Genomic DNA, 13,262 nt, shown 5'->3' with positions numbered 1-13,262 from the left:
CGCCGACAGCCAGGGGGAGAGAAGGGGCAGCGGCACCCATTGTCGGCGCCGCTGCCCCGTTGCCTCCCCCCATCCCCGGTTGCATAATTACCTGTTGCCGGGGTCGGGTCCGCGCTGCTTCAGGCCTCCGGTGTGCGCATGATGTCAGAAGCGGGCAGTGACGGCCTCTCTCCCCCTGCCTTTCCTGGGGGTGTATCGGGGTATACACGCGCACATACGCACCCTCATTTTACCATGGATATTTGGGTAAAAAACTTTTTTTACACAAATATCCTTGGTAAAATGAGGGTGCGTGTTAAAGGCCGGTGCGTGGTATACCCCGATAAATACGGTATATCACTTTCAATAGTCCAGCAACTGATCATCCAGAGATGTGTTAAAGTTCCGTAACTGATATAGAATCCTGATATATTGAAAGGAATGGGTGGGTTAATAGTTACCAGCTTGAATAGAGTCCCACTGTAACGTCACCTGAGGACAACTGAAGAGGTCCGCAAATCTCGGGTGGTGTGAAGACGCTGGCATGCATCACCGCGACGGTCTGCCTGCCACAGACCAGTGTGAATAATAGCCATTCCCGTAATCTTTTGCTGTAGTTGGAATCTTAGCGGTGCAGACCTCGTGGTATCCTGATGGCGTGTGACGTCTCAGGCGCTTGGTAACGCCGCCTGGATGTGTAGACTTATCAGGATTCTATATCAGTTACAGGACTTTAACACATCTCTGGATTATCAGTTGCCGGACTATTGAAAGTGACTTATTTTACTATATTTTTATATTTTTGTAGAAATATTAAATATTGGTGTTTATTTCTTATTGCAAGTGTATGTCTAAGTAAATCTATTTCTTTTCCTCGGCACAAGGGCACTGTGCAATGAGGCTAAGTTACATTAATTGACATTTTATATATTTTAATAAAATTGTATCCTATATTTGAAGCACGATCCAGCTATTTATTTATTTATTTCTCATCCATGTATCAGGCAACTGGTACTAGTCTTGAGGGGTTGGGTATTGTTTGAAAATATAATTTACAAATATGTTTTCTGGAGCCAGTTGATATATATAAAAAAAAGTTTTTCCTGGAATACCCCTTTAAAACAAGACAAAATGAGGCTCAGTAGTGTGGGTGGCCTCCACGTGCCCGCATGACCTCCCTACAACGTCTGGGCATGCTCCTGATGAAGTGGTGGATGGTCTGAGGGATGTCTTCCCAGACCTGGACTAAAACATTCGCCAACTCCTGGACAGTCTGTGGTGCAAGACATGGATGGAGCAAGACATGATGTCCCAGATGTGCTTCAATCGGATTCAGATCTGGGGAACGGACGGCCAGTCTATAGCATCAATGCCTTCCTCTTGCAGGAACTGTGACACACTCCAGCCACATGAGGTCTAGCATTGTCTTGCATTAGGAGGAACCTTTTTGAGACAGCCTTTTCTTGCAAATGAAAAAGGGAGAACTTACTCCAAAACGTGTTTTGCTTCACTGTCCATTATATTTTATTGATTTTAATGTGTCAATAAAATCATTTTTTATACATATTACTGGACTGATGCCTGAAAGTGATCGCTAGAGAGCAGCGCCAATGCAAAGGATTTTTTTCTGATTTACAAGTTGTCTTCACTATACCGGACTTCACGTTGCCATGAGGAGACCGGTCCAGAAATGTGCAGGCTGCAGCTCAAGATCCCACGTCTGTACCCCATACGGAGGGGTTATATGCATGAACCCAAGGGTCATCTCAGGTGAGCACAACACCTCCACAAGGGAACCTGGGGACCGATACCTCACAGAATTACGCAAGGCTCTTTTTTCTTTCTCCTTCATTTTCCTTTTTCCTCATTTGCATACAAAGTTGGAAAAGGACCTGAAACACAAAAACTCCTCCTTGTGTAAAAGAAATGTCCGCTTTTGCAATGTATTCATTTTTATCGCCCAGGGTACATAAAATGATCAATGGAGCTACTTTAAAAGAAAAAATAATAATAATGTCCTTAAGTTTTGTGTATGCAGCTCTTATGAAGACCTATGTGGCTCTATGGTTTACACACAATCCCTATATTTTCTGATTCTGCAGTCATGTTCTCTTTCATCTGCTCCCTTTTTCTGCTCCTAAATGCATGTTTACAAGGAGTCTACAAGGAGGGACAAGAACAAAAATATTAAAGATGCTTCCCGGAGCTTTGTCTTAGTATTTATGTTCAAAACTAATGAATTTTCTAATGAGACCCTTAGAAATAGATTTATCACCTATTTATCTACCGGCTCTGCTGTTGAGTGATGTCATAAAAGGGATTTAAAAACCAGACATTTTCAGGTTTTAGATAAATCATTTTTCTAGATGAAAGAACATGGAGGCGTAGAGTGCGGCACTCCCTTTATAAGGATACATTCTATTTAATCCTTTTCTCCTTTTTTGCTCAAACATGGTCACAACTGTCCCATTTGCCTTTCCACGCAGGTAAACCATTTGTTATAAGCAAGGCTCAGATGTGTCCGCATCTGTCTCTGAACTCAGTGGCGAGCCTTTGATTCCGGTCCCGGTGCTTGTAATCTGTCGCTCCATATCGGGGACTCGTTGTTATGTAAAGCTGCACACGCAATGGCCACCGGTTCTTAACAGGAAAGATGAAATGTTCTCAAAAATAAAGAGAGCAGAGAGATCAGAACACAAAGCTTCCTACGGAGGACCGGCTTAAGTTCCCTGCTATTTGTGGGAATTAATTAAAACGAAGGTACAGGGAGGATGATGAGGAGAGGGGAACCACAGACGCGCATTACAATAGGAGGTTACAATAGCACCGGGAATAAGGGCAAGGGGACCAAGCTTAAAAGAGGCCTTCATAAAAAATTATGTGTGGATTACATTTACAAATGTTCCACCCGCTACAATAATTCCATAGTATCTTCCAAAAATAACCCCTTAAGTACATTAGGATTTTATTTTTGCACTTACATTTTTTTTCCTCCTCGCCTTTTAATAGTCATAACACTTCAATATTCAACCTAGAGACCTATATAACGGCTTGTTTTTTTTTTTTTTTGCACCACTAATTGTACTTTTTAACAACATCACTCATTTTTACCACTAAATCTATGGTGAAACAAAAAAAAATATTTGTGGGGTGAAATTGAAAAAAAAAAATTTTGAGGTTTTTTACGTAGTGCACTTTTTGGTAAAACTACACCTCATCTTTTTTGCTGTAAGTCCATATGGTTAAAATGAAACCCAATTTTCATAGGTTTTGAGTTGTTTTTTCTTACTACTTTTAAAAAAAATATAAACTTATTGTGCGAAAATTAGCGTGCTTAAAATTGTCCTCTTCTGATCTTTATAGCACTTTTTTATTGTATACAGGGCTGTATGAGGGCTTATTTTTTGTGCAGTGATCTTTTGTTTTATTTTTTGTTTTGATGGGACTTTTTGGTAAAAAAAAATTCTGGTATATGAAGTGCCCAAAAATCTGTATTTTTGGACTTTAGTATTTTTTTTTTTACCTTGATGCCATTGACGATGCAGTTTTATTAATGTTCTATTTTAATAGATGAGGCATTTACACACAATACCACATACATTTGTTTGTTTGCATTATTTTATTAAGAAGGGGCATTTTCACATTTATTAACATTTTTATTTTACAGTTTAATCACAATTTTTTTTAGTCCCCATAGGGGGCTATTACACGTAATCTACAGATGCCATACACTTAACAATGCTTTCCCATTGAACGGCATTGATCAGTATTATCGGTGCTCCTTTAGTGCAGATTACTAAGGATGCCTAGACTATTAGAGCATCGATTGAATGCAGGTAGGGACCCTCTGCCCGCCCTCTCAGCGAATCAAGACCTTACAATTTTGTGGCGGTGGTCCTGATCAGCTCCCTGAGCTAGCCGCCAACGTTGTATTTGAAATATTTGACTGCGGTGTCTAAAGGGGTAATGCCGGACACCAGGCTGTTCAGCAATGTCCGGCATTAGCTGTGAGTCCTGACTGCTGATAGCAACAGGACCCCCCTGGAAATGAAGCGTGCAAACAACATGAGTGGGACTAGGGTGTACATTTTTACCTCACGTCCTGGAGAAGATAAGGGAATCTTTTGCAGTGCTGTTCACTCTATGGTGACAAACGTAAAAATTATCCAGAATCTGGATGTCTTCAAACACACTTTTAAAGGGAATTTGTCACTAGGTTTATGCTACATCTAGATAAATAATAAAGTAGTCTATGGTTCAGGTGCTGTGTCACTTACTTTTTCAATGTAGTAGGACCAAGGACATGTATACGCGTTCTTATGACATTAACTGTGTATGGCGCAGGCTCCTGACTGGAGCCCGCGCCATACGGGCCGGCCCCTAGCTGATTCTTGTAGCTGAGGGCCACCGTTAATAGCCGACATGCGGATGGCAATTAACCCTTTAGATCGCCACTGTCAAAGCTGACAACAGTGTCTAAAGAAACCTTTAAATATTCCATGGTGGTCCAGTGGGGTTGATCACCCCCATGCAGTGCAATCACGGTGGGGCGATCCACTGTGGAGGTAGCCAGAGGGCTTACCTCTCATGTAGTGCGGTCCGTGGCTCTGTGATTGATAGAACCTGACCGTACCACGCTTTATCAATCGATTGCTAAGCACACCGATCAATGTAGTTCTATAAAACTACAGGGTGGGCCATTTATTTGGGTACACCTTGAAATGAGAATGGTTGGTGATATTAACTTCCTGTTTGTGGCACATAAGTATATGTGAGGGGGGAAACTTTTCAAGATGGGTGGTGACCATGGCAGCCATTTTGAAGTCTGCCATTTTGAATCCAACTTTTGTTTTTTCAATAGGAAGAGGGTCATGTGACACATCAAACTTATTGGGAATTTCACAAGAAAAACAATGATGTGCTTGATTTTAACGTAACTTTATTCTTTCATGAGTTATTTACAAGTTTCTGACCACTTATAAAATGCCCATTGTGTTGGATTTTCAGTGCAAACCTCTTCTCCCACTCTTCACACACTGACAGCAACACCGCAGCAGAAATGCTAGCACAGGCTTCCAGTATCCGTAGTTTCAGGTGCTGCACATCTCGTATCTTCACAGCATAGACAATTGCCTTCAGATGACCCCAAAGATAAAAGTCTAAGGGGGTCAGATCGAGAGACCTTGGGGGCCATTCAACTGGCCCACAACGACCAATCCACTTTCCAGGAAACTGTTCATCTAGGAATGCTCGGACATGACACCCATAATATGGTGGTGCACCATCTTGCCGGAAAAACTCAGGGAACGCTTCAGTGCATCAAGAGGGAAACACATCATCATGTAGCAATTTTTCATATCCAGTGGCCTTGAGGTTTCCATTGATGAAGAATTGCCCCCCTTAGACTTTTATCTTTGGGGTCATCTGAAGGCAATTGTCTATGCTGTGCAAATACGAGATGTGCAGCACTTGAAGCTAACCCTTTTAATCATTCTAATCATATGGAACTACAAAATAACGCTAAGGTATAAATTTTTACCCAAAAATGTTCTGCATAGAATCTGAAGCCCCCAAAAGTTATAAAATGCAGTTTGTTTTATTTTAATTATTATTATTTTTTTTTAATTAGCCCCACAAATATTTTTTTCTGGTTTCACCGTAGATTTTCGGGTGAAATTATTGATGTCATTACAAAGTAAAATTGGTGGATCAAAAACACGCCCTTTTATGGGTCTGTAGGGGAAACATTTAAAGTGTTATGATTTTTAAAAGGTGAGGAGAAAAAAAACAAAAGTTCTAAAATGAAAAAAACCTGTGGTCCTTAAAGGGTTAAGGACAAGGATCAATGTCATTGTGTTCCCTTCATATGCAATAATAGATGATACCTATAGGTGGCGCATTAAGCATGTCAAGTGAATGAAGATGGCTGCCGCATATTTAATTAGCCATGTGCTGAAGAAAGGAAGTGAGAGTCTTTTAGTCGCTTTCTTGCTCAGGTAAATGTTTTTAGTATTGTTGAAGTTACTGTGCTGATCCAATTATCTCGTGTAATAATTAATATATTGTTTTTAGCAGTGTATGTTTAAAGGGGTACCCCAGTAGAAAACTTATATTCTAAATCAACTGGTGCCAGAAAACAGATTTGTAAAATACTTCTATTTAAAAATCTTAATCCTTCCCGTACTTATCAGCTGCTGTACACTACCGAGGAAGTTTAGTTGTTATTTTGTGTTTTACCACACTGCTCTCTGCTGCCACATGTGTCCATGTCAGGAACTGTCCAGAGCAAGATAGGTTTGCTATGGAGATTTTCTCCTGCTCTGGACAGTTCCTGACATGAAAAGAGGTGTCAGCAGAGTGCACTATGATCGGACAGAAAAAAAAAATAAACAAGAAAAGAACTTCCTGTGGAGCATTCAGCAGCTGATAAGTATTGGAAGGATTAAGATTATTGAATACAATTAATTTACAAATCTGTTTAACTTTCTGGCAACAGTTTATAAAAAAATAAAATAATAGTATTCTACCTCTTTAATGTATTGTGTCCAGTAAAGTTGCATTTTTACTTTTGTCAGAAGTGTGCTTTTGCTTGTTTATTCATATTTTATCTTAGATTTATTTGATTGACAAGTATACCTTTTATTTTATTTTTTGGTTGGGGTATTTTACATATTTTTTAGACAGTCATAACTTTCATAAATATACAGTAAAATATATTCCCAATACACGTGTTCTCTCTGTTCATTCTCTCCTATACAATCTATAAGTGACAAGTAGGTTTGTGGAGCAGCAGGTCATGAATACCTGACTACGGAGTCGGCAGTGTAGACAGGACCTGCACTGCTGCTAGGTAAAATAGCCAGTCGTCCAGGGCGCACTGCCACCTAGGGAACAGCCATCCAACTTCACCAGACCAGGGCCGATCCTGGGCGGGAGCATGGGGCGCACAGGTCCCAAGGAAGTGGTGGAAGAAGTGGATGCCCTCAGGTTCCCCCTTGCCTCTACAACAAATGGTGACCGGGTGCCTTCATCATGCAGCTCTGCAGCTGCCAGACGACCCACACTGTAAGCAAAAAGACTGGAGTCCAGATAAGGGACTGGTTCAGGATGTGTCACAGATTCGGAGGGGCAAGGATGGCGAGGCAACATCAATTGACACTGTGTAATTGACAGTGTCTCATGCCCAAGGGGCTCAAAGAGGTATTCAAGGATTTTTTTTTTATTTGACTATGCTACAGGGGCTGTAAAGTTAGTGTAGTTCATAATATAGTGTCTGTACCTGTGTGTGACGGGTTTTCTCACAATTATTCTGTGATTTTCACTCCAATATTTATTTTTAGCAACATACAAAATGACTGTTGTCTCAGATTTTTCCCAGGTTGCAATGCGTCCGAGACCTGACTCACTAGTTAGCTGATGACAGGGAGTCTGTCTGCTTCAATGGGTGGAGCGATCGCTTAGTGGGAGAGAGATCAATCTGCAACAGCTGTAGGCACCCTGATTGAAAACCACAGGTCTTTTGATGGATGCAGCTCATTTACGTTTCACTGGGTAGGGTGGCTGATGTGTGGGAGGGAGGAAGATGGAATTGTGGGATTTGTAGTCAAAAAAAGAAAAGTCAAACAGGAAATACCAGTTCACAAAAAGCTAGCTACAGTGTTATGGTAATCTCACAACATAGCCATTTAGCCCCAAGACAAGCGCAGATCCTTCCTAAGCATGTCCATTACTGTCTGCCAGGTATGTACTAAAATCCCCTTATGCTGGATAACCCCTTTAACCCTTAAAGGACACAGCGCATTTTGGCCTTGAGGACACTGCCAATTTTCATTTTTGCATTTTCTTTTTTTCCTCTTCTCATTTTAAAAGGCATTGTTTTTTTTTGCACAACCAATTGTACTTTGTATTTTAACACCGTTTAATGAACTTCGAATGAACTTCGAACCAAATGAAAAGGATAGGATGAGAAATGGGTGAGAAGAAAGGTAGAAGACTTCTTGTCATGCTTAAACAACAAAGATGTAGTCTTAGAAAAAGCAAAGATAAAGAAACACAAAAGAAGCGGAGAGGATGTACATCTCAGATAGAGTGAAAAAGATATTTATCCTCCACGTTTTCCAGTCACCATGATGCATAAGATCTAAAACTGATTGATTTCCTATAAAGTATTTGCTGCATCAATAACATATACAGGACGTCAATGAGTGGCACATTTCGCACACATCCCCTTGTAAGGGAAAGAATATTTTTCATGTGACTATTACAGTAACATCCACCTTTTAGTTTTTACATACTTTTTGGAAAGTAATGAAATGTTTTTTTTTTCCTTTTGCAGTCATGTTTGTCAATAGTATTTTATTTAACTATTTCTCATTAAGTTGAAAAAAAAAAAAAGGAGGGAATGAGGATGTCATCTATGACTTTCCTTGATGTTTACCACTATTTGTCCTAGGAACAAAGGGAGTGAGGGAATAAGAGGAGAGACACAGGTGAACATGTTGCATCTAAAACTTCTACCATGTAGTAATACTAAGCCAACATAAATTCAAAGAAAAATTGAAAAAAGAGGGAATAACGAATAAAGAAAGATAGGAAGGTGGCGGTAAGGAAGGATGGAAAGTAGGAAGAAATGGACAAAAGAAGAAAGAAAGAAAGGAAGGAAGAGAGGAAGGAAACTAAACTATGATATCCGTTGTTTGAAGTTTACTGACACTTTCCCTTGAGTGTTGAAAGAGGATAAGAAAGAAAAAAGGAAAGAAAAAGTAAGTAAAGAAGTAAAGCAGTTTCTAATAATAATTTAAAATAAAGGAAAAGAAAAAACAAGCAATTATCTAACTCCTCTTAGCTTATGCTTAAAGGGGCACTCCAAAGGACAGGGGATAAGATGTCTGATCGCGGGGGTCCCACGGCTGGGACCCCCTGCGATTTCCTTGCAGCACCCGGCTTCCATTTAGAAAGCCGGCTGCGGCATCAGAGGCTTGTGATGTCACGCCCCCTCAATGCAAGTCTATGGGAGGGGGCATGGCAGCCATAACACCCCTCCCATAGACTTGCATTGAGAAGGAGGATGTGACGTCATGAGGGGGTGTGGCCGTGATGTCAGCACCGCATCGCTAGTCATTAGGCACGGAGCAAAGTTTGCTCTGTGCACCAGATGACTGCAGTACAGCAGCAGAGATAGCGGGGGTTCCCAGCGGCGAGACCACTGCGATCAGACATCAGACTCATGCCCTATGCTTTGGATAGGGGGATAAGATGTCTAGGGGTGGAGAACCCCTTTAAATTGGCACTGTCAGATTCAAAAACATTTTATACACTGCTCAAAAAAATAAAGGGAACACTTAAACAACACAATATAACTCCAAGTGAATCACACTTCTGTGAAATCACACTGTCCACTCAGGAAGCAACACTGATTGACAAATAATTTCACATGCTGTTGTGCAAATGGAACAGACAACAGGTGGAAATTATAGGCAATTAGCAAGACACCCCTAATAAAGGAGTGGTTCTGCAGGTGTGCTTCCTGGCAGATGTTTTGCTCACTTTTTAATGCTGGCAGTGCTTTCACTCTAGTGGTAGCATGAGACGGAGTCTATAACCCATACAAGTGGCTCTGGTAGTGCAGCTCATCCAAGATGGCACATCAATGCGAGCTTTGGCAAGAAGGTTTGCTGTGTCTGTCAGTGTAGTGTACAGAGAATGGAGGCGCTACCAGGAGAAAGGCCAGTACATCAGGAGACATGGAGGAGGCCATAGGAGGGCAACAACCCAGCAGCAGGACCGCTACCTCCGCCTTTGTGCAAGGAGGAGCAGGAGGAGCACTGCCAGAGCCCTGCAAAATGACCTCCAGCAGGCCACAAATGTGCATGTATCCACTCAAACGGTCAGAAACAGACTCCATGAGGGTAGTAGGAGGGCCCGATGTCCACAGGTGGGGGATGTGCTTACAGCCCAACACCATGCCGGATGTTTGGCAATTGCCAGAGAACACCAAGATTGGCAAAATTTGCCATTGGCGCCCTGGGCTCTTCACAGATGAAAGCAGGTTCACAATGAGCACATGTGACAGACGTGACAGAGTCTGGAGACGCTGTGAAGAATGTTCTACTGCCTGCAACATCCTCAAGCATGATCGGTTTGGCGGTGGGTCAGTGGTGTGGCAGTGGGGTCAGTGGGGTGGGTCAGTGCGGTTGGCCCTGGGTTCCTCCTAATGCAAGACAATGCTAGACCTCATGTGGCTGGATTGTGTCAGCAGTTCTTGTAAGAGGAAGGCATTGATGCTATGGACTGGCCCGCCCATTCCTCAGACCTGAATCCAACTGAGCACATCTGGGACATCATGTCTCGCTCCATCCACTAACGCCACTTGCACCACAAACTGTCCAGGAGTTGGCAGATGCTTTAGTCCAGGTTTGGGAGGACATCCCTCAGGAGACCATCCGACACCTCATCAGCATCATGCCCAGGCATTGTAGGGAGGTCATACGGGCACGTAGAGGCCACATACTGAGCCTCATTTTGACTTGTTTTAAGGACATTACATTAAAGTTGGATCAGCCTGTAATGTGGTTTTCCACTTTGATTTTCAGTGTGACTCCATATCCACAGCTCAATGGGTTGATAAATTATATTTTCATTGATGATTTTGTTGTCAACACATTCAACTATGCAAAGACAAAAGTATTTCAAACGATTAGTTCATTCATTCAGATCTAGGATGTGTTAAGTTAGTGTTCCTTTTTTGAGCAGTGTATGTTGTTACTGATGAAAATTAAAGACCTTTCGTAATATGGTTGTGTATATATATATATATATATACATATATATCAGTACTTTCCTCAGGGAGAGGACACCTCTTCAGGTGTAACAGAGATTCAGGTCAGGCCAATTAGCACTCCGCAGGCATTCTGGGTAGGGGAATATGCAAAGCAGCTCGTTACGCCACCTTTTCAGGTAGTGTTCCCTTTTGGGGAGTAGTCTGGCTTGGCATAAATCCCGAACGACATTTTATATTCCTTAACAGGAGCCAAGCTGATACCAGGGAACACTACCTGAAAAGATGGTGTACTGAGCTGCTTTGCATACATATATATATATATATATATATATATATATATATATATATATATCTCAATGTGTGTGTGTGTGTGTGTGCGTGTGTATGTTCCAGCATCACTTCCAAACTTCCAAACCATATTAACATGAAACTTGGCACACATGTTACTTATATGTCAACCACAAACATAGGATAGGTAAGTTAACCCTAACCTTCCCCCACTTGCGAGGGTTGGGGTTTTTGTTTAAAGTCCAATGCAAATCTATGGGAAATGTATGTTCCAGCATAAATTCCGTATGGCTGGAGATGATTCGATAATACTTGGTCACATGTTACTTATATGTCAATCAAAATATATAATAGTTATATTAACCCCTAACCTGCCCCAATATGTGAAGGATGGGGTTTTTGTTTTAATTCCTATGCAAGTATATAGGACTTCTGGTGCCTTATTTCACAAGCTCCTCTCTGCTTCTCCTGGTCAATGAGTAAGTCTGGCTGGTAAGTCACACCCTCCCCTCATGCCATGTCCCATCTCACATAGACACATCCACCTTTTTAAGCCACATCCCTTTTATTTTCAGCTTACAATATCTTTACCACAGCGCAGCCCCACCTGAGGACAGGATATGAGGTTGGGATATCAGGACGGGATATGAAGACAGGATATGAGGTCGGAATAGGAGGAGGGGATTTGGGTTCGGGATATAAGGAGGGGATATGGGGTCAGGATTTATAGACGGTATATAAGGACAAAAGCTTCCTCCTTTGTTGCTTTTCCTCCCCACAAGGACATGGTATGAAAAACCGGGCAGCGTCGGGTTCTCAGCTAGTATTTAATAAAGAGAAGGGCTCCTGAAAATCCCACCACTAGGGGTCCCCATACCTACTAGGACACTAACCAGTCCTCCAGCAGCATCAGCTTGTCCATGAGTCATAGACAAGAGATAACTCATGGACAAAGCTGCATGAGCAGACACATCAATCACCTCCCACCACCACAAGGCAGGGACACGCCCCCTCCAGCCGCACACCAATCACCTTCCACCACCATAAGGAGGGACATGTCCCCTTCCACTGAGAGGATTTCTAACACTGTGAGCTAATGAAAATATATATATATTTTTTTTTTAAATAACTATAGGTGATAGAGGCATCAAAATTAGATGTACATGATCAAGATTTGGTACTGAGTAACATATTATTTTAAATCTTTTTTTTTTGTGTGGCATCAGACAGGTACGCTTTACATCTGCTTTTGAAAGGAAATGAAGGAAGGAACAAAGCAATTAAGCAATGAAGAGAAAGAAAAAGAATAGAATGAAGGAAGCTCATCTGTCTCTACCTCTGCTTGAAATTTGCCTTAGAAGAAAATGAACAAGGAAATAAGAGAAACACAGAAGAAAGGAAGGGATGAGAGGGATACCAGGAAGGAGAGGACATGAAGTAAGGAAATAAAAAAAATGAAGGAAATACTACTATGACAACCTTGAAATTTGCTATTTGTCCTAGTAACAAAAGTAAGAATAAAAAATGGAAGGGAGGTAGAAAGATGGAAGGAAAATAACTCAACGATCACATAATTTGCTTAATGTTTTCTGATATTTGTCTTTGGGAAGTGTTTTTTGAAAGAAATTAGCTCAATTTTTTCTATTCTTGGACAACCCCTTTAACAAGTAACCAGCTTTCTGTAGAGTAGGGATATTTCTTCAGCATTTTAGATGCTTGGTGTATTTTGTGCATGAATTATGTAATGTACTGATATTTATGTAACATGATCACATTTGTAACATTGTATCCACTCATTCCAGTTCTGCTCAATACTACTTGACTATTAAGTACATTGAAACAAATCAAAAGACATCTGACTGTTTGTAAGTAGAACTTATTGTGTGGTCTCTAAAACTCTGCATTATTGTACAGAAGTCAGTGTGAATAGGAGATTATGAGGATAAAACTATAGAAAGTGCCTACATTTCAGCTGCAGTTACAAAGATGGCTCGGTGTGCAGACAACTGGAAACAAAATGTCCTAATATAGATTCAGGCAAAAAAGGCAAGCAGCCAAACTTAACCTGTTCACTACTGGGTCAATCACCGCTGCACCTTAGTTCCTTGGTACAGCTGCTATAATTCTGTTTGCGAGAAGGTAAAGTCAGACTCGAGGGAGAGCAGCCAGTGACACGGGACAGATTCCGGCATCACAGTTTGTGAGCTTAACAAGT

Source organism: Hyla sarda, chromosome 4, assembly GCF_029499605.1.
Source record: "Hyla sarda isolate aHylSar1 chromosome 4, aHylSar1.hap1, whole genome shotgun sequence".
Classification (NCBI taxonomy): Eukaryota; Metazoa; Chordata; class Amphibia; order Anura; family Hylidae; genus Hyla; species Hyla sarda.
The sequence above is the reverse complement of the archived record's forward strand: the minus strand, read 5'-3'. Positions refer to the sequence as shown.